This window comes from Mustela nivalis (genome assembly GCF_964662115.1).
Source record: "Mustela nivalis genome assembly, chromosome: 6".
Classification (NCBI taxonomy): Eukaryota; Metazoa; Chordata; class Mammalia; order Carnivora; family Mustelidae; genus Mustela; species Mustela nivalis.
This window is the reverse complement of record NC_139025.1, coordinates 33,069,396-33,095,322: the sequence shown is the minus strand read 5'-3', so window position 1 is coordinate 33,095,322 and position 25,927 is coordinate 33,069,396. Positions and strand designations below refer to the sequence as shown.

The window sequence follows — 25,927 nt, the reverse complement described above, 5'->3', positions numbered from 1 at the left end:
ATTTCTGCTCTCACATACTGAGGACGGCTCTAATCCTATAACCTGATTTAAACCAGTGATGACTCACATTTGTAATCTCAAACCAGGAATATTCAAGATCTCTACTAAACTCTGAGCCATGAGGCAGAGGTGGTGTTCATTTTTTTGAGAGTCTGTGACTCTGTGTGTGTGTGTGTGTGTGTGTGTGTGTAAGTGAGGAGTGCTGGTTGTCAGAGATTGGGGGAAGGTGGTGTACGGTGTAAGGGAGGGGGGACAGCAGTGTGCTTATTTTCAGTTTGTCAGCTGTCCTGGAAAACTGCCAAAATGAATGAGCTACAACAAGCCTTCAGGGTTTTTGTAAACCAAGGGGGGGCAAGGCCCCTCCTTTTAAAAGGCGCTGTGGAATTTAGACTCAAAGTTTCATGTGTATTTAGTTTGAGGCAAATGTGAAATCCCAGAACTTTCCTCAAAAAAAAAAAAAAAGTTAGCTCCCAGGAATCCAGAGTGGGCTCAACTCTGTGGACTGAAGTGTGTCTTGAGGGAGGAAAAAAAAAAAAAAAGGAGTCCACCACCACCTTTCCTTTTAGCCTCCTGGTTCTGTTTGGCCAGCGGAGAAAGATTGATGAGAACCCTGATTAAGTTTGTTTCCATGGCCTCCAGCAGATTATTGGCAAGGCCTGAAAAAATCCTTTTGATATGGGTGATGGGAGTTCCAGTAGTTGGGGGAAGGTAAAGGACTAAATCTTCCTGGCCCAAATGTATCCACGACATATACAGACCTAGCAGCCACCAGTGGGACTGAGCAAAGATGAGCATTGTTTACAAGACTAGGCACAGGCATCACCCCAAGAGAGAGGGTATCTGGGACATTTAAAATAAGGTGGCTTTCATATGGCAAGAAGAGTTTGTAAACCCACTGCAGTTATGATTTCTGAAAGAGAAATCAAGGGCTGGCTTTTTCTAGGCACAAGTGGTATCCTTTATTGGCAATCGTGTTCCGAGTTTGATCCCTCTGCAATGTGACTTTGGTCTGATGTTCACATCATGAAAACTCCAGGCTGTTTGTGCTGTACTCCCAAGTCATGTTGACATTTGTAGGGAGGGAGGAAATCTGGATAAACAGAACTCTTTTCTTGGCATTGTTAAAAATATTACTAAAAAGAGCAAAAAGTGTTTTCAGAGCTAATGGAAGCAAAATCTTCTTTTGGAATTTTGAAAGCCTAGGTAGGTGGCTGGGTAAGCACTTTCTTGAAATCTGTTGGTTTTAGCCCACGGTAGTTTCTGAGCAGCTTTAAGAGATGCTGATAGAAAACACACAAATACCTCTCTGCAGTGGCCATCTTTCCTGAGGCTATCCCTCCTGTCCAGGGACTGGAAATTTATGTAACTCTTAGGACTTTTCTCAAGAATTACAGTATAGCTGGTCTACCCTGAGCTTTGAATTTCACTCTCGAAAGTGGAAGAACAACTTTTCATTCTAGAACTGGAAGGAGCATTTTTTTTTTTTTTTAATTCTACCCTTTACTTTGTGCACATTTGGAAACCGAAATTGAGAGCAGTTAGGTGACTTGCCTGCAGTTGCCCCACTTGGTTATTGTGGGAACAGAAATGAAAAGCTAGAGTTCCTGATGCTTGGTTGATCATCACCAGGCAGGCCATGCCCATGAGAGGAGAAGTTCAGTTCAGGCTCTCTGTCACTTTAAGAACTTGGACAACTGTATCAATCTTAGTAGAAACAGCTAATCAAGATAACCTTATCATTCTCAAGGGAACGTAATTTTAAGGAGAAACATTTGGAGTAACTGGATTTTAAAACTATAGTGGTAATTTTTCATTAGTCTAGTGGGGGGGGTGTTTTCATATGTTACGTGAATATTTGAATATTTCTTACTTAATATTTCTTTTAGCCATAAAATCACTTTATTTGAGGGTAAACACTAGCACTCTAGGACAGGTTGGTTACCCAAACTCTTTCCACCAGGGGCCACGTAAACCGTAAACCTGAGAAAGAAATAATAGCGTGGGGAAATGGTCTTCATGGTGCTCAATAGTTGACAGAATGCCTTCACGCACATTACCTAATGGATCCTCTTGGACAGTTTTGTGAATGAAGGAAGAATAGACATAAGTACAGTTGTTTTCTAGTAAAGCAGATCACAGCTCAGTGATCCTGAACAGTTCACCCAGCCCAGCCAGGAAGCTATGGAATTGGGACTCAAACCCAAGAATTTCTCTCCAGTAGGCTACAGCCTATTCATGACCTCCCCGTGAGTTAGCTATAGAAGCGATGATGCCTTAAGTAGAAATCCGTGGTTTTTTTCTGCTTGCTTTTTCTTCTCTTCTCTAGGTCAGAAAGTGCAGGGGTATGCCGTCCCCACCCAGTCCTATGTGGTTTTGCTTCCTGGTTTGTATTATCGTGTCTGTGATATTTATTTTACATAGAGGTATTGCCCTGACCTTATATTCTTCCTTCCGGGAAGCATTGGTCTTTTAAGAAATCATTAAGATGTGTTTTGACGTTAACTCCTTTCTCCTTCACATCCGAAACTGCAGACCTAATAATGCTCTCTGGCTTTCAGTTCAAAGGAGAAAATGACTGTTGTAAAAGTTGGTGATGCCTTCCCAGGCTTCCAGGATAAGGAAAGAATGTTCTTTTCTAGAAAGGAAAAAACAAATGCCACGAGCAGTGTTCTCCATTCTCTTTTTCCTCTTTTAACGCATCAAGTGGTCATTGGTTTGTTTTGATATGTAACACTAGGTGGCAGAATGACTACACCACAAAGTGCGGTCTCCTTTGTTTCTTGCTATTCTTGGTTGAGAGACCTGAGTTGGGAGGCAGAAGCCATCCTGGGCTGCAGGAGATCGGACCAGACAACCTAGCCAATATTTTCTTGACAGGGAACTGGCTGCAGTGATTCTAAAACATATGCTTCCAAGATAGTGCCTTTAAGGTTTCCCTCTTTCTTTCTTTCTTTCTTTTTGTCCCCACCTCCCAGCTCCCCAGCATTTTATTTTTTCTGCTCCATTGCATTCCCCTAGCAGAGGGCAGACAGGGCCTGCAGGCAGCTGCTTTGAAATGGCAGATCGGAGTAGACGCCCCCAGTGGCACTGGCACTTTTGCCCTGAGCGCCAGCAGCTCATCGAGGGTCCGGGGCAAAGGCGCCCAAGTCCTTGCCCTGAGTCGGTCGTGTCTGTGGCTGTGGCAGCTGTGGCAGCCGTGGCAGACCTGGGTCAGCCGGAAGATGCTGGCCTCACCGACTCAGGTATACAAAACAGGCTTGTGTTTTTAAAGTGCAGCTGGATGGTGGTTCAGTTCTTTAGCTTAGAAATCTTGCTGCATGGTGGGGGCAACACTGCCTCCAGTTGTTTTTTTGTTTTGGGTTTTTTTTTTTTCCTCCCTAATGATTTGCTGGTGTCTCCACACTCTCCAAGTGTCTGTTCCACCTGGGCTCCTCTCACCAAGCTAAGGAAAGCAGCAGCACCAGGTGTGTCCTTCCAAGCTGTGAAGAGTGGGAATTTGGGGTCCACAAATACTTCTTGGAGTCTTTGCTGAAAAAGAAAAGAGTAGCATTAAAACCAAACAAAATACATATGACTAGGGATAATACTCTAAGTGGACACTCAGTAAGTTCCTTACTCTAAAGGAACTCTAGTGAAACCAAGTCCGAATGTCTAAAATGGATCCAAAAAAGATTTTATTTTAATTACGGAAGGATTCTGTGCTTTACAGCTGGAACCACAATCGGATTTCATTAAATAGCAAGTTCCTGATGTGAATTGTAAATGATTCCATTTACAAACACGAAAAAAGAAGTATTTAAAGCTTGACTTTTCAGCAGCCCACTTGTTGCATAAAACGAAGAGTAACTGGTGTGTAGTTTTACACAGGGATTCCCACCACACCGTCCACTACTTTCTACCTGGGAATCTCAGGACATTTGTAGTTTGGAGCTGGGGCTGCTGGTACGACCCTACTTTTACAGTGAAGGCACGGGCAAATTGAGGGCCTGTAGAAGTGACCCAGGTGAGCGGCAGTCATCCGGATAAGCCCGTAAGTTGGGGGGCTTTATTGGTCTGCCTGCCAGAGCTGCTTCTCTTTCATAAAGAATAAACTCTATGACTTTTGAGCATACCTGAAGCAACATCTATAAATCAGACCAAGGGCATCTATCACAGGCCACCACCCCAGTGCTGCTTTGAAGCTACAAGGGGACTGTGAGACTTTCTTGTTTGTTAAGAATGAAATGTCATAAAAATTCCAAAGCAGGGTTCAAATTTCCAGGGGGAGGGGACCTCTTTATTGTTTCCTCTAATAGCTGCTTTGGTGCTTTAGTGAATCAATGTGTTGCACAAAATAACCCTACATCCAGTCTCTGAACTATAGCCTGGCTTTGCTCCCACTTTTGTATGTAGCATCCATTCTGAATTATTTATATTTTTGCTGTTGTTTGTCACTCCTCCCTCCTTATTCCCCCCACCCCACCCCACCCCACCCCACCCCACCATTTGTTCTGTCTTTATTTTCACACCCTCCAATTAATTGATATCTTCTGCTCTTAGGACTACAGCAAATGTGTCTGTGCATTTTTATGTGGATCTTCGCTATGCAGGCCATGCTTTTAAGTTTCTGGAATAGAACAATGGTAAAAATGAGTCACGGCTTGCTTCTATATTTGTTTCTGAGTCAAGCAGCTTAATTTTCTCATTATAATGTTCAAGGTATAGAGCTGTGTAGTTTACTTTTAAGGGAAATAACCCAAATTTAAACAATTTCTTTAATTAGATGGTTTCGTATCTTGGCAGAATTCTTTGGATTTGTATTTCCAAAGTGAATAACACAGGGGTAGTGGTTTTATTATTTTTATCCATGGGGGAAAAAGAAACCCACTTCCAGAATAGGCCAAATTCTCTGGGAACAGGCCGTTTGGGTGTTGCCCAGCCCCTACTCACAGCCTTAATTCACTGAGGGCCTGACACCTACATCCGAACGACATCTCAAAACCAGAGACTTGAGGAGCTGGGGTCTAGCCACAAGAAACAGGAGTGTAGAGTTGAGGCATAGTGTGTTGGGGTAGGGGCATTCATAGCAGAGGAGAGAATATTGGCTAAACAGGATGACAGAGGAGAGCTGGGGGCTCACAGTTGTGAGCAGAGGTTGACCAGAAGTTCCGGCACCTGCACCCTCGTGGACACAAGCTGTAGCTATCAGTTTACCGTGGTTTTCAGCATGAAAGAGCCAGCAAATCTTCTCGAGTCTCCATTTATTGAGCTCCTCAGTGCAGCCTCATAACTTACATTAATTGGGAGGAAAATGCTTCCAGAGAGCAGAGAGACGCTGGACAAAACAACGTTGTCTTTGACCAGTTGTCAAGGCCCTGCTGTTTGGAGTCATTGACAAGTCCTTGGCTCTTGTATGACAGACACAGAGAAAAAGCAGCGATTCATCTTCTTCTGTCGCACCTTTCAAGGAGGAATTTTTTTTTTCTTTAAGACACATTTTGTTTATGGACTTTACATCACTGGCAGTGGCCAGTGGGCTCAGTCTTTTTGTATAATTTACTATTGTGCTCCTCCCCCTAAGTTTGTGCACCTCGAGGAGCTCCATCCCATTAAAATTCCTTCTTAAAAGCATGAGGTGAAAGAGCCAAGCATGTGTTGTGTTTTCAGAGGGGAATGTAGCTACAGAAAGGAAGAGTCTTTTTCTCTTTTAAATGCTGGTAAATAGCTTAAAACCTGTTGGAACTTTTGAAGGAATGTGGAGGAGTTGTCACTTGACTCTAATGTTTAGGAGAACAGAATAAAGGAAATAATTTTAAGAAAAAGACTTTCCCATGATGGGCTTCTGTTCTCTGAAGTGCCCTGCAAACACACCACTGTCTCCCCGTGTTCACAAGCCACCTGAAGTTGCCTCCATGTCTGCGGGGCCCAGAGTCTTGACTCATTGCTCTGAAGATTTTTTTGAGACGTTAGTGCTGTGCTTTTCCAGCTCAACCCTTATAAAAATGTGAAATACTGTTGTTTTCAATAATGAGAAGGAATAAATGTTGTTTAAAGATGTTATACTAACACATTTATGTAGAAATTCTCCATTTTCCGATGTTATAGGAAAAACACCAGGGTCTGTTATGACTGAACACAGTTCTCACTCAGCCATGCCCATAAAGATGGACCTGTCTGCCATTTGGGGAAGGCTTTGTAACCTGTAAGGTGCAGGAAGGAACTGATTTTTATTGAGAATTTAAAAGAAGTGTCTTTCAGAGCCAGAAGACTTTCTTTTTAAGTCCCTTATTTCTAAAGGGTCTTTTGTAGCTTCTACAGAAGAGAAAGAACCCAAATTCCTTTTTTAATCCTACAGCCTGAAGGAATTAAGTATACCTATAACCAGGCAGCTAAAACTTGAAAACAGCAAAATACAATGTAACACACACACACACACCACACTTACTTGTATTTTAGCTGTGGACATTTTGGGCTTTAGAGCATGATTAGGTTCTGGTTTTCCTGGAAATAGTCTGTGTAGGTCTTGAGAAATTATGTGAATGGAGAAATAGGAGCCATCTAAATTATGTAAATCCAGTGTGGATATGTATTTTTGAATTTACATGTGAATGTGAACATGGTCCTGTCGATTCTGGAAATTCTGTACACTCCCCCAGGCCTTAATCTATTTTCCTACTTCTCCTTCACCACCCCTCCTTCCAGGCATGCCGTGCATGTGAGTGCATGCACACACACATATTTTTGCCAAATAATGGAGAAATAGACACAGTATTTTAAATGGGGTCATGCTTACATAAACTGTTTTGCAAGTAGTTTCTTTTTATGTGAAAACACTGCAGAAAGAAATATGCTGTATTCTTTTTTAACAGTTGCCTATTTATATTAAATACATGCATACAGATTATGTGTATTTTTAACCCATTTGTTATTGATGGACAGTTGGATGGCTCCTAATTTTTCATTTTTTCAAGCAATGCTCTATGTGTGTGTATGTGTATGTGTTTTAATCAAAAAGGAATGTTCCTCATTGTAAATTTGGCCAAGTTCTCCACTCACAAAGGCAGAAAAATATGAAGAAGAAAATAAAAATCACTTACTCATAATTCTCTAACTAGGATTTAACATTTTCGTGTATTTACTTTTATGAAGTTTTCAATGTATTTGTGCAAGTATTTACAAAACTAACACACTGTGTGTAGTTTTGGCTCAATATTTTTATTTTCTTTTCTTTTTTTTTTAAGATTTTGTTTATTTATTTATTTGGCAGAGATTATAAGTAGGCAGAGAAGCAGGCAGAGAGAGAGGAGGAAGTAGGCTCCCTGCTAAGCAGAGAGCCCGATGCGGGGCTCAATCCCAGGACCCTGGGATCATGACCTGAGCCAAAGGCAGAGGCTTTAAACTACTGAGCCCCCCAGGCGCCCCCCAGTATTTTTCTATTTAACATTTACTTTAGCTATTTTCTTGCATCCTGAAATCTTTTTTTGAACAAATTGTCTACATATTGTATTTTGTCTACTGTGAGTTTTCTGTTTATGCCCTTTATTCATTTTTCTACTGGAATGTTAATGTGTGTTTTTATATGGATTTATAAGAACTCTTTATATGGTATGGCTATTAACCTGTTGTCTTTCATATTTATTTCAATTATTTTCCTTAGTTTTTCATTTGTCTTTTAATTTTGTTTATAGAACCATAGCAGATAACCATAACAGATTATACAAGTCTTAAATTTTTATATAATCAACTGTATTAGTATTTTCCTTTATCACCTCTTTTTTTTAGGCTTAAAACGACCTTAAAAGAAGCTATAATAATGACAATAATAATAACACATATTTATATAATAAAAATTAAACATTTTTTAGCACTTAGTTGCCATGTCAACTGTTGTATATACATAAATTTATATATTTTTACTCTATATAACAAACCTGTAAAGTAGGTTCTGTTATCTCTGTTTCACTGATGAAGAAACTAAGGCAGAGGGTATATATATATACATTTCTATATAAATAGAAGTGGTGTAAACCCAGGCAGTCTGATCTGTGAGCCCACACTCTTCCCCACTTCATTATTTTGCCATATGTTTTACTAGTATATTTGTTAAGCCTCAAGTACTGTATTAAATCCTACTCTGTCTCAAAATCACTAAAAACAAAGAAGAAAAATACCCATTTTTTCCCTAGTGTTTTGAGTAGTCTTCATTATATATCATTCTTATTTGTCTGGCTCTCACCTTGATGTGTCATATGAGGTGGGGCTTAAATTTAATTTTTTCAATTAGTCAATGCCACCAATATGTTAGTACTTTTTTAGGACTTTGGAAAGGACTTGCCTTTCCTAAGAGCCTTTATAATTAGTGCCACTTCATGTTCGTTGTTTTTTCAGTCACGTTTCTTCGGAGTTCTTGGTTTTTTCAGCAACTTTAGTCTGCATAATTTTGTGGATTCTGATGCTGCCCTTAAATTAAAAGGTTCATAAAACAAGAGAGACTAACTTTTCCAGTTTTTATTTCTTTATATGAGAATAGAATAAGTGTTTCTTATCCTAGTGTCAAATGGACCTGCTCTTCCCCACTTCTGAATTCCGAAATTGGATGAGAAAGGAATTATGTATCCATTTTCACTAATCTTTATCACTGAAATGGACATTTCCTTCAATTCTGAATGTAGGCAACAAACCACAGTAATATTAGCAGTACCCGTGATTTTAAACTACAGATATTCAATATTACATTTCAGTTGTTTTAGGTATCTTGAAATATTTTTATACTCATCATTACTTTAACATCATATATTCATATGAGACCCACTACTGGATTTTGCTGTGTAATGGATTCGGAAGCATATTTACTAATATTTCACATATTTAAAAATTATTTTAGAAACTAGGTTTCTATAAAATTGGTTTTCTATGTAATCCTATGTATTTTATGCACTTAGAAACACTATTTTTGGGAGGGGGTCCATAGGCTTCATCAAACCACCAGGGGGTCCATGGCATAAACATTATGAAGAGCCTCTATCTGTTTGAATGCAAGGTGTACCATTGGGCTTTAGCAATACTCATTAGGTGCTGAGTGATTAAGAGGTGATTTGGGAAGGGCTAAAAAACAGTCCAGCATATCCCTCTCTGTTGCCTTGATCCCTTCACTTCTGGAAAAGTACTCTTTATGATTCTAACTAGAGTTGCTTATTCTCTTCCCTCTCCTTCCCCTTTCATACCCTCCCTTTTCTTTCTTTCTTTTTTTTTCTATTCTATTTCTTTTCAGTGTTCCAGAATTCAGTGTTTATGCACCACACTCAGTGCTCCATGCAATACATGCCCTCCATAATACCCACCACCAGGCTCACCCAGCCCCCCACTCCCTTCCCCTCCAAAACCCTCAGTTTGTTTCTTAGAGTCCGCAGTCTCTCATGGTTCATCTCCTCTCCAATTTCCCCCAACTCCCTTCTCTTCTCCATCTCCCCATGTCCTCCGTGTTATTCGTTATGCTCCACAAGTAAGCAAAACCATATGATAATTGGCTGTCTCTGCTTGATTTATTTCACTCAGCATAATCTCTTCCAGTCCTATCCATGTTGATACAAAAGTTGGGTATTCACCTTTCTGGTGGAGGCATAATACTCCATAGTATATATGGACCATATCTTTTTTATTCATTTGTCCATTGAAGGGCATCGTGGTTCTTTCCACAGTTTGGCGACTGTGGCCATTGCTGCTATGAACATTGGGGTATAGATGGCCCTTCTTTTCACTACATCTCTATCTTTGGGGTAAATACCCAATAGTGCAATTGCAGGGAAGCTCTATTTTTAATTTCTTAAGAAATCTCCCGAAGAGACCCTGAATTGCTAAGGAAATGTTGAAAAAGAAAAACAAAACTGGGGGCATCATGTTGCCTGATTTTTAAGCTTTACTACAAAGCTGTGATCACCAAGACAGTATGGTACTGGCACAAAAACAGATACATAGACCATTGGAACAGAGTAGAGAGCCCAGATGTGGATCCTCAACTATATGGTCAACTAATCTTTGACAAAGCAGGAAAAAATATACAGTGGAAAAAAGACAGTCTCTTCAATAAATGGTGCTGGGAAAATTGGACAGCTATGTGTAGAAGAATGAAATTTGACCATTCTCTTACACCATACACAAAGATAAACTCAAAATGGATAAAAGACCTCTACGTGAGGCAGGAATCCATCAGAATCCTGGTGGAGAACATAGGCAGTAACCTCTTCGACATAGGCCACAGCAACTTCTTTCAAGATATGTCTCCAAAGACAAAGGAAACAAGCGAAAATGAATTTTTGGGACTTCTTCAAGATCAAAGGCTTCTGCACAGCAAAGGAAACAGTGAACAAAATAAAGATGCAACCCAGGGAATGGGAGAAGATACTTGCAAATGACAGTACAGACGAAGAGCTGATATCCAAGATCTATAAAGAACTCCTCAAACTCAACACACACAAAACAGATAATCAACATAAAAAAATGGGCAGAGGACATGAAGACACTTCTCCGAAGAAGACATACAAATGGCTAACAGACCCATGAAAAAATGTTTGTCATCATTAGCCATCAGGGAGATTCAAATCAAAACCACACTGAGATACTACCTTACACCAGGTAGAATGGCCAAAATTAACAAGACAGGAAACAACAAGTGTTGGGGAGGATATGGAGGAAGGGGAACCCTCTTACACTGTTGGTGGGAAGGCAAGTTGGTGCAGCCACTTTGGAAAACAGTGTGGAGATTCCTTAAGAAATACTCCCCCTTTTTCACTGAGTACCTCTCTTCCCACTCTCTCTCTTCCTCGTTTCTTTCTTGTCCTCTTCCTCTTTCACTGTGCTCTTGTTCCTTTTCTTTCTTTTCGTTTTCCTCTCTTGCTGTCCACTCTGAAAACATTAATATCTCAAGGTTTGTGTTTCAAAGTATTTTCCAAAAATGTTTCCTCTTTGGAGTCTAAGAATAAACTTAGAAATGGAGGTAAACAAAAAGGTTGATAGAAAGGGTTAATAATATTAATAATATCAGTGAGAGGTGGAGAATAACAGTAAAGGTAAGTGTAAGACAGTTAACTGGAGATAATTAAGAATTGACCATGGGTTTAAAAAAAAAAAAAAAGGAAAAAGAAAAAGAAAAGAAAGAATTGACCTTAGAGGGCACCTACCTCATTGCTTGTCTAGACCCAGGAAAGAGGATGTGTACCTCTCTATGGGGCTTGTCTGGCCCCATAGTTTCAAAGCCTGCTTTCATATCTGACTTGTCTAGCTCCTTTTATAACCTTCTTGCCCCATAAGACAATCATTCGCTCTTCTTTTTCACAGTACCCACAGGGAAGGACCTAAAAGAGTGAGACCATTCAACTGTATTGTTGAGTTGTGGTCATTTCATTGAGATGAGTTCAAAAGTACACATATTTACAGGCAAAAGTTATCACATAGTTTTTCCACCTAAAGTGGAACATCTGATGCCTGAATAAGTCGGGATTTAGTTTCTGAAATGCTCGTGCCATGGTCTCACCTCTCTGCTGAAATGTAGTAGCAGTTCATCGTAGTCCCTAGTCATGGATACCTATTGATACAGTCTGTATGGCTATACAATTTGTCCTCTTTTTCTTAAAGTAAGTTCTATGTCTGGAATAATGCCATTTCTCTACACTAAAAACATTAGCTCGTCTTACAGCTAACATAAGCTGAAAATTAGAGGTGCCTGGGGGAGGGAAACGAGGCAGGTGGATTGTTTATATGAGTGCTATAGTTTCACTTTTTATGCACCAGTCACCTTGGAAGAATTAATGCCCTGTAAGTTTGCCAATCAGATTGCTCCAGTCATCTCTAAACATTCCATTTAGTTTATTAGAATAATAAATACTGTGCAAAGAAAGTTCATCTGGATCCAGGACATTATACTGTGGTCAACGTATATATGTGCTGCACCTTACCTCTGACTAGATTGGGTCAGATGACACACTGAATTTGACAAATGCCTCTAGATTTACCCTATTTTGGCATGGAATTTGTGGGCTGGTTCCTGGATGTATAGCCCTCATAACTGAAGTTACACCACCCTTGTAACCTATCCTGGCCAATGTTGGTGGCCATTTCCCTGGCCATTTCTGACACGCCCCTTGACATTTGATGCTGCAAAGTGTTCTCTATGGAGAGGATAAGAGATGCCTCTTCATTCTGCCAGAAAGATTTGGGTACCTGAAGTCCCCTTTTTGACGTATCAGGTAGTCCACTAAATGTTTCATCTGATTTGATGACTGTGACTCTGGATAACTTTTAGTTGGGAAGGTCTCAGTGCTTGTGTCTGACTCTCAGTCTTTTCCATAGTGTGTCCCTTCTCCTCCTGGTCACAGCTATTCCCCAGGGATACCTCTTCTGTTCTCAGGGAAATGGGCCGGGAAAGCACACTGCTCAGTCATTTTACTTTGGTTATAATGACTTGATTTTCCTCCCAAGCCCTTTTCCTTCTCTTTAGTGTCCTTTTTCTCTGCAGTCAGTTCACCATCCTGGTGTATTTCCAAGGCCTGGGTCAAATCCCACCACCTATTGTCTTAATCCTTCACCAGCCTCTCTTGCCACTACACTTCTACAGATCTGACAGTTTGTACAAAAAGATAAGCTTTGGCACAGGAAGCAGCCTAATAGAGTTCCATTAAGTACTAAAGTTATCAACATAGAATCTTCTATTCACGTAAGATATATTAAAGAGATTAAAAGTAATTGATATTTCTAAGAATGAAGTTCATATGTAACGTTTTATTGCTAGGGATATAGGATCTAAGGGAAAAGCAAGAAAATATGAAACTGAAAAAAAAATTACAAAATGATCAATGCACCAGTCCAACTAATTGCAACATTCAGTACAAAAGGAAAGATGTCCCAGTGTCTAACAATGGAATAATGTCTAGTTCAACTATAGTATACACACTTAATACACTGTGCATTTATTGATAATAATTTCAAATTAAATGATTTTTAAAGATTATGCATTGATTAGAATTTTTGTAGGATGGTAAGCAATAAAAACAGAATACAAAATTATACAGTTGTGTATATATGAATCAAGATGAGAGGGGAATATGGATAAATGAAAACATTTGTTAAGGTTATGGGATTGGTAATTTTTTGGGAAAGATTCCCATTATAGATACTATAAAACCCTAAATTTTATATCTACAGATATAGTAAGATTTTAACATGTTCTCTGTGATGATTTTTGGCCTCCTAACTTAATTATAAGCACTGTAGAAGTAGAGTCTGTGTCTTTTGTTTCTTTTATACTTCATGTTTTTAAAAAAGTAAATTGCTGTGTAGAAAGAGTAAATTGCCACTATGGAAAACAGTATGGTGTGGTTGCTCAAAAAATTAAAAATAGAACTACTGCATGATCTAGCAAATCCACTTCTGGATATTTATCCAGAGGAAATGCAATCACAGTCTCAAAGAGACACCTGCGCCCCCATGTTCACTGCAGCATTATTTGCAATTGGCAAGACATGGAAATAATCCAAGTCTCCACCTATGGGTAAACAGATGAAGAAGATGTGGTATATATTCATGTGATGGAATATTACTGATTCATAAAAAAGAATGAAATCTTGCTGTTTGCAACAACATGGGTGGACCTTGATGGCATTATGCTAAGTGAAATGAAACAGACAAAGACAAATACCATATGATCTCTCTTATCTGTGGAATTAAACAACAACAGTGATAAGCACAACAAACTCATAGAGCCAGAGAACAAATTTAGTGATTGCCAGAGTTTGGGGGTGTGACGGTGAGAAGGGAAGAGAAATGGGTGATAGGATCAAGAAAAAAGAAAAATTCCTTTAAAAAAAAGTAATAAGGTGTGCCCCGGGTGGCTCAGTCAGTTGAGCGTTTGCCTTCAGCTCAGGTCATGATCTCAGGGTCCTGGGATTGAGCCCTACATCAGGCTCACATCAGGGGTCATGACTCTGGCTGAGATCATGAAAGCCAAAGGCAGCTGCTTAAGCAGTTGAGCTACCCAGGAGCCCCTAAATGTTACTTTTAGATGCATGTGAATGGATTTTTCAATGTTGGAAATCACATTTAGAGGAAGCTGGAGGATTTTAGGAAGTTGTGGATGTTGGTCTTTCCTCACTCAATCTTTCTTCCATCCAGCCTGTCTGCTTGCTTTCTCGTTTGAAAACACTGAACAAAATGCAAAGAAAAGGAGGATGGTTTCAAAACTCAGAGCACAGATAGAATTCTTAAAAGGCCTTTGCTGGGTTCATCACATGTGATTTAGTAAGAAGGCACTTGCCTTTTTTTTAGGGACTGGAGAATTGGACAAGGTCAAGAATGCCAGTTGTTATTTGACAATATGGTTATAAATGGCTCTGTTTTCATATGATTCCAAGTACAATGAAGTGTAGACCTGAGGATGAGCACAGGTCTGTGGGAGGTACGTGCACAGGGCACCAGTGTATTGTTTACATTAGCATTCAGGTCAAGTCAAAGAAGCTGGCAACACATTTTATAAAATTAAATTCTCTTAGTCATCCTAGAAAATTTTGGTAAGCAGTCAGTGATTACATTTATTTTAGTCTCTTTGTTTGTATTGTAGTTAGATATTTTCCAGTGGATATTTGTACCAGAAATTTCTGAAAAATAAATCATATAGCTGAAAATTAATAACATTATTTCTGTGCCATCTGGAAAAGAAATCGCCTTCTGGGTTCTGTAGCTTTCCTTACATCCATATTTTTGTTTGTTTGTCTTTAATTCGCAAGTTTGTGTAATTATCACTAAAAAAAAGCTGGATTTGGAGAATCATTCGATGTGTGGGTTTTCTGTCTCACACAGGTGGGTTATATGACCTTTTGATCAAGGAAATGATTTTGGGGAATGACAAGGGGACTGGGTGCTGAGTCAAGATTGGGCCCAATGCTGATGTGTCCCCATTCATGTCCTTTATCACAGCTCTCTGAGCTCCACATTTCTCATGTGTAACACAGGATAAAAATAGAATTTTTACCTTACATGGTTATTATAAAATTTAAATAATCCTTGTAGAGGTAACAAGGATGATGTCTGTCACATTGGAAGGGGACAAATATTTGTTTGTCATGGTTTTTTACTATCATACTGCTGTATCCTTTATTCTGTAGCTGGCTATTCCGGTACTTTCCATAGCTCAGATTACAGGGACACATAAATTTATTATTGGGTCCATCAGCCTTCAGTATATTACCTTCTGAGTAGATTATTCATTATAGTAATAACTGAGCACTCTCTGGGCCTCTTCTGGTACTTCTCTTAACCTTATACATTTACGTTTGTCTTATGCCTCCCACAGTCAAGTTGTTGATACTGAGCCCACTGATTCTCATCTCAGTATCCTCTGTAGCTCTCTGCATAGTGTCTGGTCTGCAAGGTACTTAGTAAGTTCTGTTGAGTTGATTTCAACAGGTACTGTAAAAGGAGGTGTATATTCTTTTAGTGAAATAAGAAAGCATCATGGATCTAGTGGTTATGTCATAACCATGCTTGCTTCCCCCATAATATCCTAGATTAGAACCCTATGTTCTTACTGAGTCTGGCTTGGCCAGTTAGTAGGAGCCTAGGTCTTCATTAATAGCATGGCAACTAAGTTCTGTTGGGGATTTCAGACAGTGATGGACCCGATATTCCTGATGGGTGATGGTTCCACATCTCTGACATCTCTCCCCTTTTTTCAGTAGTCAGAGAGGGAAAATGGTATATAGAGAAATCTCAGACCTATCAATTCTATGATAATTCTTGGCTCTCTATAACTTTACACTTGCAAGTTGACCTCTTCAAGCTTCATTTTCTTTCTTGACCTCTCCCTGGTGCATAAAGTACGAGGGACAGGATAGGCATGGCAGCCTGGGCCTCATGCTGTGGTCCAGACAGGAGGGCTAAGGCTATATGGCCCACAGCTTTATGTCTGTTTAGCTTGAAAATGATTTATTCTCTCATCAGACATTTATTGCCCACCTACTCTGAGCCAGGCACGAACCAGACTATGAGGAGGGAATGGTAAACAAGACAGAGATTCTGTCCTCACAGGAGCTCTAGTGGAGGAACTCAGACAAAAGCAAAAAAGACAACAACAACAAATACCCCAAATATTTGTAGTATTTTTAAATAGTGATAAATGTGTCAAGGGAAATAAAAACAAGGCAGGTGACAGCAGGGAGGTGGGTGGGCAGTGGTGGAGAGACAGTCTGCTATGGAATGGGTAGTTAGAGAAGGCCTCTCTGAGCAGAAAGTTTGAGCTGAGACCTAAATGATGAGAAAACTGAGGAAAACATTCAAGATAGTTGGAAATAGTTGATGTCAAGGCCCTGGGGTAGGACCAAGCTTGGAGAATTCAACAAAAAGGTGGCCAGTGTGAATGAGACCTTGTTTGTGTATTTGTATGTGGGGAGGGGGGAAATGGGCAGGAGAGGAAGACAGTGAGGCTAGTGATAAAAGCTGTTTTTCTCACATTTAAGAAAACATTCAACCAGTGACATAAATAGTCATTGATAACATATTTCAAGATATACTTGGAGAATGAGTTAAGGACTGTGAGCATATTCGCAAAAATTATTAATCTTCCATTAATCCTTAAGGGCTTAACATAAGCTTTGTTCTACCCCAGGCTTCAGCTAGGGTGCATGTTTCTAATTCAATTCTGCTTGGTTCCTTAGAAGTGATTTCCTCTTAAGGCGGGCACATCCTTCAGAGACCTTCGGCCAATGGGTCAGGCGGACTCCTGCATCCCCAGGATATCACAGCTAAAGAAAGCCTAAAACTGGGCATCGTTCACAGCCCAGAACAGCCATGATTGCCTGCACTTCTTGCGGGCTTTCTCTTTCAGAAATCGTCTTTTGTTCCTGACACAAGGCAAAAACAGGAAAAGAGATCTGTGTGAAAGAATGCTCTCCCCTTTCCTTTTGTGGTGATTGTGTATCTTAAGAGAAGGCCTCAAAGGTTCCCGGAGCTGTCTGTCTTTTCATGTAAATGGAGCCCTTAAGCCTACTTAGAGGAGTGCGCAGAAAGCCTGTGGGGGTTGGGGAAAGACACGGAGGAGTAGCCTCAGCATCCCGCCGAATTTATTCGAGTTCAGCTATGCCCTTTCTTGTTGATAATTAAAAATACTGCAGAATTGTATTTTGCACTCGTTTTTTTAGTTATATGCTATGCATATTACTGTCTACACATATTACTGTGCGGTTTGTAACTACAGAATCGTACATTTTTTACTGGGAGGCTTAAGGGATTTTCCAGGGTAATTTTGACTACGTAAATTTTGCCTTACACGCCCACTTTAGAATGCAATCCTGATGTAAAATATGACCCTCTATATTAAATATTTTTTAAATCATGGATGATCCTAGAGCACAAGAATGGGCATCACTGAGAGCCAAACTCACCCTCACCCCCAACACCAATAACAGGTATAGGGTTGGTACTGGGCTTTATACGTGGAAAAAGGATGAGGCTGAAGGAACTTGTGAGATTCGACAGAAAAGAGAGAGAAACAAGGGAATCCAAGACGGGGTTCTGAAGTCAGGAAGGTTGGGGGGTTAAGGATAGTTTCAGGGTGAGAAAGTTTCCTCCAGTGAGTGCAGGGCTCCAGCCATCCTAGCCAGGGTGGGTAACCCCTGCTCTTTTCCCTAGAGTCCCTTCACCTTGTAATAACGCTTACTTGTGCATTGTTCCATGCGAATGCTGCCGCCTGTGTGTTTGTGACATTGTAGCCAGAGAAGGAGGGAAAAGCTGCAGCACAGGAAAGAAGAGCCAGGGAGGCGTGAGGACTTTTCGGTCCGTCAGCAGTTGTAGGAGCCGGTCTTCCTTTTATTCTGTGTCTGTGGCCGGATGAGATGGGCCAAAGGTGGCTGGAGTGGGACCTGAGACACTGTGGGGTGAAGCAGAGTAAAAGTCAAACTTGCATGCACCTGCCTGACCCCCTCGCCAGCTGCCCTGGAGCACCACTCCCTCTACCCGCTTTCCACCCCAGCCCCATCCCCAGCCCAGTCTGTCTAAGAAAACTTGTAGATCTGATAAGCGAGGAAGGGAACAACCTACCCCAGCACACCAGTCAGGCTTTTTTACTAGGAGTAGTTGGAATTGATATTCACCTGCCCCCTCACCCAACTTCTTGAGGAGGTCCATGGAATTCTGAGTCTCCTCCGCCAAGGTGGACTCCTCCCCAGTGTGTCAGCCATTCGTTTCTTGAGCTATTGTCTGAGTCTCGGCTTTCTCAGGGGCATGGAGAAGATGGTTCCTACCTCACTGGTGTGTTGTAAGGATTGTAGGTAACAGGAAATCTGTAGGCACTTTTCCTAATGTTTGCAGATTGCTTATAAAACAAACTGCCCACCCAGGAGTTTGAACACAAAATTCTAATGCATAGCATGGCATTTTAGTCAAGATTCTTTGCTGCAAGTGATAACCCACACCTAACCAGCTTATAGAAAAAGCGGAATTTCTGGTTTCACAGAAGCCAGGGAAGACCTAAGAAGTGAAAAGGAAGCAAGAATACAAAGAGCCATATAGATGGGTTGGGGACTCATGGGGCAGATAGTCTCAGTGGTGGTAATGACATATTTTCAGCCAAATTTAAGTAAGGTTTCTGAACTTCCACCTTATTTTATATTAACATTCATTATGAATACTTGATGCTAATTTTACCTTGTAGATTTATTTAATATCGGTTACATGTACAGTAAAGAGTAGTATATTTCACAGTGCTTTTTTTTCTTCTGACACTAGGTCCTATTTGAACACACGAAACTACATTTTACTGTAAGCAAAACAGAATGTGTCAGGCTTTCAGTTCGGAAACCTGAGTCAAATCTGCAAAGTGTTGTGGAGGAGGAAAGTTGTAAGGCCTACATTCTTTCATAACAGGTCTAGCCCTTCCCCTCATCTGACATTTTCTTGTGGAAAACATCTGGTTTCAATGAGCACTAATGGCAGCCTTGATCATCAGAAGGGAGAATGCAAAAATCATAAACAACATATATAGTAGGGAAAAGGATTGCCAAAAAGCAAAGCCCAAAGAGAAGTCAGTGGCAAATTTACTTCATATGTAAATTTCACCTTCTGGGTGCTTGTCTTCTAACTGGCTTATACTTATCTTCTGGCAACAGCCAAGGCCTCCAAAACAGACGGGGTGGGTGCTTGTCCCATTTTGCCAAACCTTTGAGATGGCTCTGCAGATGTACCCTCTGTTTCATGACCTCTCATGCCCACCATCAGAATTCACTAAAAACAATGGGTAGAGCTCAGAGTATATAGCTTAGGGTAGGGCTTGTGTTTGTCTCTAGGATGATGGCTTCTAAATTAGTAGGACTATTTTGACACCCTGTCTTCTGGTAGTCAGGGGTAGGGTTGTCATATTGGTCAACATGCCTAGTCCATTTGGGGCCATCTTCAGGGAAGTCTGAATGCCTTTAAAGTTCTTAGTTTTCTAGGAATTCTGCGACTTGGAATAACTTACTTGGAATAACTTACTTAAACAAGATTTCTGTTATATTATCTGAGGTTTATAAGTTTAGTGGTAGAATTTACCAGAGCAGAAGAGAAAGTTTTCTGAGTAGATAGTATTTTGGATGGCCAAGGATTCATGAGAATGTTTTAGATGAACCAGTAAGTAGTACTATAGGGTATCAGAGAACTTACCAATTTGTGGGAAATGCCAGAGATGCAGGAGGCATTTTATAGGATATTTACCGTTTAGAGGCTAGAAAAGAGAAGAAAGGAAGAGTGGATTCAAGCTGGTTTTTGGAACTTGCATGGAGCCTTGACATAGTTATGAGGCAAGAGGTTGAGGCTGGGAATTAGTTCAATCAGAAAAGAGTTTAGTAGAATCCGGTTTGGGGGGATTCCAGAGTACTGAATAAGATGCCAGAAGCTTTCAAGACCCAAGGACAATGGATGGCAGGAAGTGAGAGACAGGGGTTCGAACTGTGTTTTAACCTCTTTTACCACCCCTCATCTGCCTTGTCTGGATATTACTAATCTCAAATTCAAAGTATGTGTATGGAGGCTGCATGGTATAGTGGGAAAAACATGGAAAATCATGAAAAACATGATGAAGATCATGGAAAGATCTTCATCTCTCTGAACTGTATCTCTGCATTAGCATATAATGCATACCACAAAGTCTGATCAGAAATAAATGGGATAATCTAGGTCAGTGGATTAGGTGAAATACTGGCCAAGTGACTGGATGCCTTGGAATGAGTGGGATAGTCTTGGATTTCAGCATCCTGTCCTATATATGGTTTACTTAACTGATAGGATTTCCTATTACCCTGATGTGTGGAGTGAATGGACCCTTATGATCTAGAGATCTGTGGTAATTTTCATCAGTGGTTAAAATAGAGTTCTTAAACTAGATTTGGAGACAGGATTATAATAGTAGAATTTCTATATCTTTGGGACAGTGGTTAGGCCTTAATAAAGCGTGGTCTCTTAAAATGGATCAGTTATTTATGGCTAAGAATGTCACACGTAAGTGTTAGGTTCCATAGTGTGTTTTCAGCAATAATTTCCTTGGGATCTGCTATGTATCAGGTGCTGTGCCAATGACAAGCTGAATGACACATGGACCTTGTTTTTTGTTTAGTTTCATTTTTTGAAATATTTATTTGTTTATTTATTTAAGCTCTGCACCCAACATGGGCGTTGGACTCACAACCCCAAGATCAAGAGTCACATGCTCCACCCACTGAACCAGCCTCATACCCCACATGGACCTTGTTTATAAGGTACTCCCAGATCAGTGGGACATACTGGTATGAAAATAATTAACTATGCTATATAAGATAGTAAGTGCTATTTTATTTGTGTGACTCAAGTAGCACAGAGGAAGAAAACAGTTTGCTCTGAAAGAACACACAAGATCTAATTGAGGACAGAGTGGATGGCTAGTATTTTGAGGGATGAATATTATGCTCAAGAAAAGGTGGATTTTATCTAATTAATTTATTTTTTAAAATTGTATTTATTTATTTGAATGAGTGAGAGAAAGAGAGCGTGCTCACAAGAGTAGGGTGAGGGGCAGAAAGAGAAGCAGACTCCCCGCTGAGCAGGGACCTGAGTCGAAGGTAGCCCCTTAACTAATTGAAACCTCCAGGAACCCTGGGAAAATATGAATTTTACATATAGTTGGTTACGCACAGTTAGTAAGATGTAGGACCACCAGACTGGATGAAGTGTACATTTGGGGCTTATAAGTGGTAGATGGATGATCTCATCATGTTTGTTCCTTCTTTCTTTCCCTGCTTATAAGGAAGTCCTTGCCTAGCAAAATGATCAGTGTTTGCGCTCTTGAAAATAGACTCTAGATACTTCCTTCTCTGGAAGGAGGGTAGAGTTTTGATCTACGTGGAGCTATTAGAGTGAGTGGTATGAAAGAGTGGAGGACAGGCTATAAGACAAAATTCTTACTCTAGCACCTAAAAGCTGAGTGTCTTTTGACAAGTTACATATATTCATGATGACTTTGATACCTCTATGAAATAGGATTAATAATAGTACCAATCTCCAAGATTGTCACTTCAAGTGCAGTAACAAATGTGAAAGCACTGTGTAAAGGGTTGTGAAAAGATGTAAATGTTATTACTATTATGATTTTCAATATATTTTTTTAGATTTTTTGGATTTTTATTTATTTGACAGAGAGAGATCACAAGTAGGCAGAAAGGCAGGCGGGGGGCCGGGGTGGAGCAGACTCCCTGCTGAGCAGAGGGGATGTGGGGCTCTATCCCAGGACCCTGAGATCATGACTTGAGCTGAAGGCAGAGGCCCAACCCACTGAGCCACCCAGGCACCCCTAAATTTTATTATTTTGTCAAAAACATCAGCAAACCATTTTTTTTTATGTAGTTCTATGTACTACGCAGAGCCACAGAGATATAGGTCTGGGTTCTAGGAATATAGAATCAGGATTCTGTATCAGCTCCAAAGTGGGAGAATAAAGCCTTGAGGCTTTGTTCTCACTAGGGACTCACCCTGAAAAGTAGACTTGCTGGTCTACCTCACCGCCTCTGTGGACCTGGTATGCTCTTCTGCTGGGTAAAAGGAAATTTGAAAAGGGGAAGAATATTGTGCTTTCAGGAAGGACATTACATTTTTACTCTTTAGAAATGTTTACTATTTTGGTTTTGAGCTCTCCATGTGAACAATTCAGCTGATTCTGATCCCCAGAGTAACCCTAATAATAGAAACACTGTGACAACCACAAATATTAAAAACATATCTCAATCTAAGAAACCAAGACAAGGTAAATACATATGGTATCATATGAAAAGTTTAATGTCATCGCATTTAACATCAAAGAGATGACAACAGAGGATATATTTACCATAAGAAGATTTCAAATGAATCTTGATGATGAATCTTCTGGACAAAGGCAGTAGAAGGAGTCATGATAATCAATCATTTCTCTTGTTTATGTGAAACAAAATTGGGAGGCTACATTAACATCCAATTTTTAAAATTTTAATTTACGTGAAGTACATAGTTTGATGAGTCTTGGCAAATAGGCGTACCTGATAACCATATTTCCATCACCCCGCAAATATCCAGAGTGTTCCCTTGCGATCAATTCCCTCTCTTCCCCAGCTCCAGGCAAACACTGATTTGCTTTCTGATTTGCTATGGTTTGGCTAAAGTTTAATTTTAATTTACTGCTTAACAGAAATAATGATAGCTGGACATCATCAAAATTTAAGATTAGAATCCTGCCTCCTCTAGAAAATGCAATTCCAATAACTTCTCTGAGCCTTGGTTTAATCATATTAATGAGGACAATAATGACTTTCCTATACACCTCAGAAGGTTGCTATAACCTTCTGTAGGTAGATGAAAAGTAGGTGTTTAGGACTTGATGCGTCATTTAGCAAATATTAATGTCGATCAAAAGGAAGGCCCTTGTAGATATGAGCCATTTCACAGAGGAATTCTGTGCCAGAGCTTTCTTGGTGCCTGGAGAGCCCCTGAAGGAGAGTCCTCCCATGGTTGTAGAGGAAGTTCTCTTTGGAATGCTTGGCTCACCGGCCCTCAATGAGCCTCGTGTCTCTCCAGCTCATAGTTCTGAGCTAACATCAGATTAATCATACATATCACTTTGGGGATGAATATAGCATAAAAGATGTTCACAAGGCTTTCTCCTAATACCTCACACAGTCGATTCCATGCTGAAGCTCCTGCCATCCTGACTCGAAGCCACTCGAATCTCATGGTTCCCATTTTACATGGATAGAAACCGAAGTTTTCAGATGTCATGGAATATGCCAGAGGGTTCCACGTGGTGTATCAGCTACTGTTATAAATCACTGTTGTCTTAAACAGGTGAACTAAATGCCACGTTTACTGTAAGTAGTTTGAGTGGAGGGCAGAGACTAACGTAAAAACAAACCCTCTGATGGAGCTAGCATTTCTCTCTGGGCAGCGAGGAGAGAATTGCATTCCTTGCTAGTCAGAAAAACCAGGCCAATTTTATCCTCGCTCTGGGAGGTACCACTTTAGATTCTCTGTAGACACACCTGACATATTCAGGTCGTGCTTATTTTTCCTGGACGAGCTGTTAGAATGCATATATATGCACATACACGTGTGTGTATGCGCACGTGCGTGCACGCATACGCACCCACCCACCCACCCACCCCAAAGCTGCTGTTTGTCTCTGCGTATGCATAAATGTCATGTGTAGATGGCGCATTTTCAAAAAAGACAAATGATCACCAGCCGGTTACTCTCACTTCCTCCATGTACATTTTGTAGCTTCCCCAGAGGGAAACGAAACTGATGGTGGTTTGGAAGAGATTGAATTTGCTGAAGTGGATTCAGTCAAGTGGCTGTTTATGGATGACCTTTGTCTTCTTGGGGGAAGTAGCTGGTGGAGTGTCTGATCACATCCCATTACAGTTTGAATCATAAACCGTGGGCTTTGTGAGTCCGTCCACGTTTGACATTGTTGAACCCGGAATCCAAAGACCTGGGTTGGAGCTTTACCTCTGAATACCCACATTTATGTGAAGACAGCTCTGACTACCACTACAGAGAATTTCCCTCTTCTCTCCCAGCTTCCCTCCGAGACTCTCAAGTCCTCAAAGGCACACTGCATCTGTAATTTACACGATATTCGCTTTGTCATCTTTTTCTGTTCCTACACTGCATTTGGTAGAGATGTAATAAGTACTTGCTGACGGACGCAGTGGGACCACATCCTGCCTTGGGTGAACTGGAATCCTATTTGAAAGTGTTTCCAACTAGAAATACTTTTCTTCTGTGCCATCGCCACTGTTAAGATTCAGCTGGTGCATTGGGATCACATACCTTCTTCCTCTGGGTCACTGGTCACCCAGAAAACAGGGCTGTGAACACACTCCCCGGCTTCAGCCCAAGCCCTTACTGGGTCGTTCCTACTGTGCTTTCTGGGGCCTTGTGTTTTCCCTGTTTACCCTGCTCCCAACTCTTAGCAGCCTGAAGCAGTAGAACCTCATTGGACATTCCCTCTTTCCCTCCTTCTCCCTTTCTTTCTTTTTCCCTCTCTTCCTTTCTCTTTCTCTCTCTGCCCCTTTCTCTCTGTCTCTCCCTCCCTTTCTCTCTCTCCCCTTCCCTCTGTTTTTTACTCCCCTTCTTTCTTCATCCCTTTCTTTGGCCAAGAGGGATTGAACCCTCATGAATATTTTTTTTTAATTTTTTATTTTTTATAAACATATATTTTTATCCCCAGGGGTACAGGTCTGTGAATCGCCAGGTTTACACAGTTCACAGCACTCACCAAACCCTCATGAATATTTTAAGTGGGTTTCACCGAACACAAAATCTGTACCTTCACAAGGGGGATTAAATATTGGAGTTTTAATTCCTCAGAATAAGCAGATTTTTTTTTTAAAGATTTTATTTATTTATTTGACAGAGATCACAAGCAGGCAGAGAGGCAGGCAGAGAGAGAGGAGGAAGCAGGCTTCCTGCTGAGCAGAGAGCCCGATGCGGGGCTCGATCCCAGGACCCTGGGATCATGACCCGAGCCGAAGGCAGCGGCTTAACCCACTGAGCCACCCAGGCGCCCCAATAAGCAGATTTTGAAACAAACCAGATCACATCAGTCTCCTGTTTGAAACCTGCCAGGGGCCTCTCACTATGCATGGAACCAAACCTGAAGCCTCTGTCCGGGGCGTCCCAGTCACTGCCTCACTTAGCCTGGCCCACCTCCCTGATTCCTCTCCTCACTCACTTGCCTCCGGCCAGGTTGGTCTTCTTTGGGTCCTTAGAGCACGGCAAATCTTGTTTCTGCCTCAGAACCTTGATGTTTGAGTCTTCTACCTCAGTCTGTGCCCTGAAGTCCATGGCACCCCAGATCTGGGTCTCAGATCTCAGCCCAGACATCCTTTCTCAGACAGGACTTCCCTGACTGTCCTGTCAGTAGCCCACACATTGTTTTTTATTTCTTCATGTTACTTACCATATCTGAAATTGACTGGCCCATCTCTTGGTCCCCTTATATACCGCTGGACTCTGGCTAGTGTGTACACTCACTTCTTAAGGCACCCAGTTGTTACTAGTCCTGTTCTTTGTTATTCTAGAACTTAGAACAGTGCCTGTCACCCAGTGTCTGCTCAATAAACATATAACTTGTAGAACAGGTGAGGGAGGGAATCCTTCGTTATTTACCTCTCTCGGCTTTTCCTTCTCCCTCTTTCTCTTTCTGTTTCTCTCTTGTTTATTGTGCAGAACCTGCAAAAGGGAAAGCAGAGGGATCTGATGCTGGACCACAGGACTTGCCCCCAGAGCCCTGGGCATCCCTGTTCACTTGATCTGAAGCTTCTGGACTTGCACAATTGGAAACAACTATTATAGAACCACTCTGTTGCTTTTGGTCAATAACTAAATCCATACCACAAAGAAATTTCAAATAATCCTTAATACTTTGCTA

The 25,927-nt window shown here is 40.8% G+C and overlaps 1 protein-coding gene and 1 long non-coding RNA gene across 5 annotated transcripts in view; one reads left to right on the top strand and one right to left on the bottom strand.

The window, feature by feature from the left end:
• RAD51B (RAD51 paralog B) overlaps positions 1 to 25,927 on the top strand; it is a 681,452-nt gene that overhangs the window by 366,432 nt on the left and 289,093 nt on the right. The gene's annotated exons all lie outside the window — the stretch shown is intronic.
• On the bottom strand, positions 1,877 to 25,544 carry LOC309866361. The gene is made up of 3 exons (XR_014312603.1): positions 25,457 to 25,544; positions 17,681 to 17,890; positions 1,877 to 3,528 (listed from the first exon to the last, which is right to left on the bottom strand). It is a non-coding gene; the product is annotated as an uncharacterized lncRNA (long non-coding RNA).